Source organism: Scylla paramamosain, chromosome 4 (genome assembly GCF_035594125.1).
Source record: "Scylla paramamosain isolate STU-SP2022 chromosome 4, ASM3559412v1, whole genome shotgun sequence".
NCBI lineage: Eukaryota > Metazoa > Arthropoda > Malacostraca > Decapoda > Portunidae > Scylla > Scylla paramamosain.
Window position 1 is genome coordinate 35,301,486 of NC_087154.1, and position 5,541 is coordinate 35,307,026.

Sequence of the window (5,541 nt, forward strand, 5' to 3'; positions counted from 1 at the left end):
TCAAGTGAAATAATACCCAACTAGGTGCTGCATATTTTATGAATATCAGATAACATCAGATAATGTTTGAATCATTCATAATCTCCCATGTTGTTTATTTAATATTGGCGCTGTTATTCCACGCCTTTGTCACTGTTAATTAATCAGATCAACCTCCACTTTATCATTTCTAACAAGCTTACCGCAATTTATTTCCGTGAAAACTAATCTAATCTTTTGCCTGCGAAAACTTAATTTGTTGTTTTAATCATGTGCATCTGCGGTCTGTATTTAGTATTAATTTGATGAGTCTACTTACAGTCTTCTGTCCTGCCGAGCCCAGTGTGGGGAAGGCTTCTCAATCCTCCCTCGCTCGCGATCTCCCAAACCGCATTGTATTGAGGGAGTTTTCGTTCCCTTCTGCCTCGTGTTGTCTCTTGGGCAGGTAAATGTATTCCACAAGAGGCCTCCTTGATTCTCTATCGCCTTCTCTTTCTTCTTCTTCTTCTTCTTCTTCTTCTTCTTCTTCTTCTTCTTCTTCTTCTTCTCCTCCTTCTCCTTCTCCTTCTTCTTCTTCTGCTTCTGCTTCTGCTTCTGCTTCTTCTCACTTTTTCTACTCACATTTTTTTTTTTTTCATTTCTTTGGTTGTCATTCTTCTTCCTCATTAGTATCATTGTTATTTCTGCCTTTGTTGTTATAATTACTTTGCTCCTGTTCTTCTTGTCACCGTCATTTTTTTTTATCTATTCTATTTTTTTTATATGACAATAGTTGGTAATTCCTTCGTTCCCACCAGCTCCAGCACATCCCTCCTCTATTGTGTGATTTTATAAGCTCTCTCTCATTGTTCCAAACTCTTCATTGTTGTGGTTTAATCGAATAAGCCTTTCTTCAAGCACATAATAGACTCAATCGTTAATTTTTTCACACAAGGATTGATTACATTTACATTGCCACTCTCTCTCTCCTCTCTCTCTCTCTCTCTCTCTCTCTCTCTCTCTCTCTCTCTCTCTCTCTCTCTCTCTCTCTCTCTCTCTCTCTCTCTCCTCTCTCTCTCTCTCTCTCTCTCTCTCTCTGTATATCTATCGTAAGATTTAAGTTGCCTTTTTGTCGTTAGAATATGAGTATGTTCATTTCTTATCTCTCCCTTCTCTCATTCTTTTATCTGACTTTCACACTCGACTCTCACTCTTTCCTTTGTCTTTAGTGTCAGTCTTCTTTCTCTCCATCTCTCTCATCCTTTCTCTTCCTCTTTCCCTTCCCCTTCCGTCTTCCCTACCACACTCCGTTCATTACTCTCTCTCTCTCTCTCTCTCTCTCTCTCTCTCTCTCTCTCTCTCTCTCTCTCTCTCTCTCTCTCTCTCTCTCTCTCTCTTTCTCGATTTCAACCATTGTCGTGCCTAATCAAATACCAGTCCAATCTCTTTCTTTATAATCCTTCCAGCACCATTCAGGGGTATAATCTTGGTCTGTGATTCTCTTTATCCTTCTCCTCCTCCTCCTCCTCCTCCTTCTCCTCCTCCTCCTCCTCCTCCTCCTCCTCCTCCTCCTCTTCGTTCGCCTCATTTTTTTCTTTTCCTCCTTCTCTTCCTTTTTATTATTTTTTTCTCATATTTCTGTTTTCATATTTATGTGGGGGCTGCAACATTATCTGTTGTTTTAATTAAACTGTATTCGTCTTCCTCTCCAGTGAGGTATTTTCTGCATTATTCCACCATTGTCTCTATGCTTATAATTCTCCTCTCGCCCCTTTCACACACACACACACACACACACACACACACACACACACACATACACACACACACACACACACACACACACACACACACACTCATTTCCTCTCAAGTCTTAACCACACACGCTTCCTTCTTGATCCCTCTTATGCCCCGCTGTCCGTCATTCAGCTCGTCGTTATCTTATAATTTCTCTCTCTCTCTCTCTCTCTCTCTCTCTCTCTCTCTCTCTCTCTCTCTCTCTCTCTCTCTCTCTCTCTCTCTCTCTCTCTCTCTCTCTCTCTCTCTGGTATCCTTGCTCTCTTCACTGGCTTTCCGAAGGGTTTCATGGTGTAGCAGTGAGCCACCTTGCTGTTTACTGTAATGTGAGGCGGTGGTTCAGGTTTCGCGAGGCAGTGTTTTGCTGCAGATGCCGTGCTTTGTTAAGGCGCTCCAAATTTAGACTTGACCGTTTGGGTTTAAATTCTGAATACATTCATTATTAGGTGAAAAAATAAATGCAAATATGCGAAGAATTTGACTATATTTTAAAAAGAAATAAGTGAATGAATGAATTATGATTGGTTATTGAGATTGTGCTCTTAGAAATTATTGTTTACATCTGTTTTATTTTGTTTTTTTTATTTATTTGTTTTTATTTTATTTTTTTTTATTTTATTTATTTTTTTTTGTGTGTGTTTCTTCCGTTTGTCACGTCTTAAGAACATAAGAACATAAGAAATAAGGGAAGCTGCAAGAAGCGACCAGGCTTACACGTGGCAGTCCCTGTATGAAACACTCCTACCTATTTCCATCTGTTACCCCCATCCATAAACTTGTCTAATCTTCTCTTAAAGCTCTCTAGTGTCCTGGCACTAACTACATGATTACTGAGTCCGTTCCACTCATCTACCACTCTATTTGAGTATCATATCTACATATTTTGATTAAGTCCTCTACACCATCTGTTTCCATCATTCTCTTTTTACATCGCCTCCTCCTCCTCCTCCTCCTCCTCCTCCTCCTCCTCCTCCTCCTCCTCCTCCTCCTCCTCCTCTTTTCCTCCTCCTCTTTTTCCTCCTCCTTTTCCTCTTTTTCTTCCTGCTCTTCCTCCTTTTCCCCCCTCCTCTTTCTCCTCCTGCTCCTCCTCTTCCTCTTCCTCTTTCTCTTAAGCATACGTATCAAATGTTATAATTGTTAAATTATCATACCGTGGTATATCTACGGGTAACGCTAGTTATTATTATTATTATTATTATTATCATTATTATTATTATTATTATTATTATTATTGTTGTTGTTGTTATTGCTGTTGTTACTATTGGTTTCCTATTTTAGAGGTCGTTGCCTCTTCCTTTGCTTTTGAGAAAAGCTTTGTGAGGGCGCTCCGCTGCTGGTGGGCGTAGAACTTTCAAATCCTGAAGATTTTCTTTGATCTTTGGTGCCTGAAATGCTCTGCCTTTCTGGTGAGTACATCTGGGACTTCGTCAAATGGCTACATCAACTACCAATTACGAGTTTGTTTTATGTACTTCTGCAACGGTGAGGTCACTGTTTACTTGTCTGGATCACAGCCCATGTGGCAGTGTTGTTGGCCTGTTGCATTAATAACAATAACCTGTTCTAGTCCAGTAAATGTTTTCTGCTTATCCGCATGTTCACGAGTTCATCTCACTACTCAGCTTTACCAGCAACACAGTAGCTGTCCGGCACATTTTTATGCGGGTTATCCATCTTGCATACAACATTTGTTCACCCTAGCCACGTAGATTATCCTTATAAGCTATGGAAGTTCTTTACTGTGACCATTATATAGAGGCAGCCTTGACCATGATTCAGTTCATTAAGAGGTACGAGCATGGAAAAGGATTGAACATCGGCAGTACACTGAATTCCTCAACAAGAAAATGTTAAACTTCCACACGTGCTCCCAAACCCCCAACTGATCCTTTCCTTTGAGTTGCACATTCTGTTGGACGATGCGTTCCTCGCACAAATGGCGCCGTGGGAGTTCATTTAAACGCAGACTACAGATGAACCACTGCAAAGGGCGACCCAGGCGGCAATCTAGCTGGTGTATTGCTCTATTTCTGTGTCCTGTGTTTGTGGCTGTTGTCTGTTCCCACTGCAATTATCTCACAGGCAATACACATTTCTTCAGTTGAATTCTTATCCATCAGTATTGGCAGCGCATGCTATTCGTTTCAATTTCAGATGGTAAAGATTAAGCGTTCTGAATGTCCGATCACATCCCAGTGGCTCTCGTCTTTCCTTTCGTTTTACAATATTATTCCTACATGCAGAGAACATGTCATCGAAATAGAAAATCATGCACAACTCGAATTACACACACACACACACACACACACACACACACACACACACACACACACACACACACACACGCACACACACAGTGCATGTACTCGTACTTGTACACTAATATTAGCATGTCATTCAGCACAGTACGTTCACGTCATGCCCACGTTGTCCAATACTATTTGACAAACTTGGATAACTTGGACAACTTGGACAACTTGGACAACTTGGACAGCTCCACCGCCATGGTTTGCCATTGGACTCGATCTAAATTTTTGTGTTCAGCGGGACATTTTATTTACATTTTTTTAGTGTGATAAAATTTGCATTACCATTTTTAGTTACTAAGAAAAACAACAGTGAATCAGTACAGTTGACGTTCTGATAAACGATGAGAGAGAGAGAGAGTGTGTGTGTGTGTGTGTGTCCATCAATGGCCTGTATCTTCCTTTCCTGAGTTCAGTGTACAGTTCCCAACCAGACATCTGCGACCTCTCGGAACCGCTGCTTCCCGGAAAGAATCGCCCACGCGCCCTGGATACACGTTGGAATCGCTTGTGTTGAATGGCTGAGTTTTTCAACCGCTCACCATCTAGACGTTTTCATCACTCCACTATGGATTTTTTTTTTTTTTTCCAGGGGAGAGAGGGGGAAGGGGGCAAATGGTTTGAAGCGTTTGAACCACTGCCTTTCCCAGATTGTGCTGAATCCTCGTCGGCGGTTCAAGAGGACAGTCCGGGAAATTTTGGGTTCTTGTGTGTGTGTATATGTGTGTGTGTGTGTGTGTGTGTGTGTGTGTGTGTGTGTGTTAGCAAATATTCGTATGTATATAGAAGAGAATGATACAGAGAGGAGCGTTGGAAATTACTGTGACGCTCGTAGCTATTTTCTAACATGGTACTTGTTTTCTTGTGTTCCTTCATGCCTCAGGAAACCCCTATGTTGTTAGTCTGGGGATAAGTAGTGATGCATGGATTTGGAGAAAAGCCGATTCTGTCTGTAGTTTTTACTCTAGTATATTCGAACAATAAGAGATACGTGGTGGCCGATCACGTTGCCTCATAGTGTTACAAAGACGTTACGCATTTTGTTATCAACGCCCTTTGTATAAAATGTTGGTGATATGTCAGAGAAATTTATCCCTCTCTTTTGTGCTCATCCTCTTTGATTATAAAATGAAGATTGAATATGCACACTGTATAATGGGCCGCGTAATTCCTTTGCCCATCATACAGTGCCATTGGTGTAACGCATATCACCTGTCAACAACACTGCACAACTTACCTGGCCAGTACTCTTCGATGTTATATATTTCCTTCATCATGCCTCTGCCCCGTAACACTGCACCCTTGGCCTGTAACAATTCACCCTTGGCTTGTAACACTGCACCCTTGGCCTGTAACACTGCACCCTTGGCCTGTAACACTGCACCCTTGGCCTGTAACAATGCACCCTTGACCTGTAACACTGCACCCTTGTCCTGTAACACTGCATTTGGTCTGTAACACTGCATCCTCGGCCCGTAAC

The 5,541-nt window shown here is 41.6% G+C and overlaps 1 long non-coding RNA gene across 2 annotated transcripts in view; it reads left to right on the forward strand.

The window, feature by feature from the left end:
• Positions 1-298: 298 nt before the first annotated feature.
• The window catches only part of LOC135097504 (uncharacterized), a 16,509-nt gene continuing 11,266 nt past the window's right edge, over positions 299-5,541 (forward strand). For both annotated transcript variants that reach the window (XR_010265760.1, XR_010265754.1), the window contains exons 1-2: positions 299-424; positions 3,034-3,161. This is a non-coding gene — a long non-coding RNA (uncharacterized LOC135097504). The remainder of the gene's footprint in view (positions 425-3,033; positions 3,162-5,541) is intronic.